The 1569-nt window shown below is 38.6% G+C and overlaps 1 non-coding gene across 1 annotated transcript; it reads right to left on the bottom strand.

Annotated features, from left to right (window-relative positions):
* Positions 1–523: 523 nt before the first annotated feature.
* On the bottom strand, positions 524–595 carry Trnad-guc (transfer RNA aspartic acid (anticodon GUC)). The gene has a single exon. It is a non-coding gene; the product is annotated as a tRNA-Asp (tRNA).
* Between the last annotated feature and the right edge of the window lie 974 nt (positions 596–1569).

Genomic DNA, 1569 nt, shown 5'->3' with positions numbered 1-1569 from the left:
AATGTGTGACCCGTTAGTTCACCTATTGAGCTCAGATTACATTTCTTGAATCAGGGGAAAAAAAATGAATTTCCGAAGTTAGTTAAGTATAAAAAATATAAAAACAAAATTAATCTCTCTCTCTCTCTCTCTCTCTCTCTCTCTCTCTCTCTCTCTCTCTCTCTCTCATCTATCTACGTATCCATCTCATCGTGGTCACAGAGTTCGTGTTCAATTTTGTACAACGTTCTAATTGAAAACTGAACCCCCACGTGAAAAGTTATAAAAAAAATTTTGTTTCAATTGTTTTTTATAATCTGGAACTTAAGTCTGTAATTGATGATTTTAACAGGAAAAAAAGTTTTTAAAAAAGGTGAAAAATGTGGAATTTAGAGGGTGGGGGCACTCTCGACAACGTCCGCCCCTAAAAGTTGTCAAAAATTAAATATATAACAAATAAATGTTATCAAAGCCAAGATAAGTTATTTTTCTACTTTTCTACGCCAAACATGTAGTATCCTATTAAATAACATAATAAAAGAGTCTCCCCGGCGGGGAATTGAACCCCGGTCTCCCGCGTGACAGGCGGGGATACTTACCACTATACTACCGAGGAAGCTGACTGCTGCGGAAGGAGAAGCAATGTAATTCTATGCAGCAGCATGAAAACTGCCATTAAAAGTAATCGATATCTACGATGAAAAGTACATTCCAATCCGAACTAAAAAAATAAACTGTGATAGGTGACTGCAGTTCACCTACAAAAACTTTTACATCAAAGCAACTTAGTTTGAAGCTGCTTTATAATTAGGTTTGTGACAACAGCATATTCTTTTCCTTGTTTTGACTCTTGAGTATATATCCGTTAATATTTTATATGTTTTTATAAAGACTGATGTGGTTCTTGGTTAATTAAGTGTGTCTAACTGATTCGTATATATACTTGAGAATCAAAAGAATGAAAACGATATTCTATTGTCATTACCCTAGTTATAACAAACGCAAGCACGCGCGCACCCCCCATACACAATTACACATACACAAACACACACACACACACACACACACACATATAGGTATAGATATAGATAGATAGATAGATGTTGCCATATCTGGGCAGGAGCTGCTAAAAACAGCCTATCCTGCCTTGACAGAGTACAAAATAGACTTCATGGCTTAGTGGGGGATGCCCTTTTCTCTACCCTGCAACCTCTCTCCCACAGAAGAGACGTTGCGAGCCTATCCTTGTTTTATCGTTATTTCCATGGCAGTTGCTCGTCTGAACTCCAATCTCTGGTCCCCCCTCGCCAATCTTTAACGAAAAACACCCGTCTAGCTGAATCCACTGTGAAAAATTTCCCCCACTCTATATCTGTGCCTAAATCAAAACGCGGATTCCATGAACAAAGCTTCTTTCTTAGAACTGCACGCCTGTGGAACTCTGTTCCGTCCGCCTGCTTCCCGCCGAACTACAACTTGGATGTCTTCAAGTCCAATGTTAACAAATTCCTAATGAACCGCCCCTTAAGTAAACACTTCATCAAATCTCCACACTAACGTAATGTACTTGCAATAACCCTTATCCCTGAG

The sequence above is a fragment of the Euprymna scolopes genome, chromosome 14, assembly GCF_053919585.1.
Source record: "Euprymna scolopes isolate OS-2025 chromosome 14, ASM5391958v1, whole genome shotgun sequence".
Lineage (NCBI taxonomy): Eukaryota > Metazoa > Mollusca > Cephalopoda > Sepiida > Sepiolidae > Euprymna > Euprymna scolopes.
Note: the sequence above shows the minus strand (reverse complement) of the source record. Positions and strands in the feature narration are given on the sequence as shown.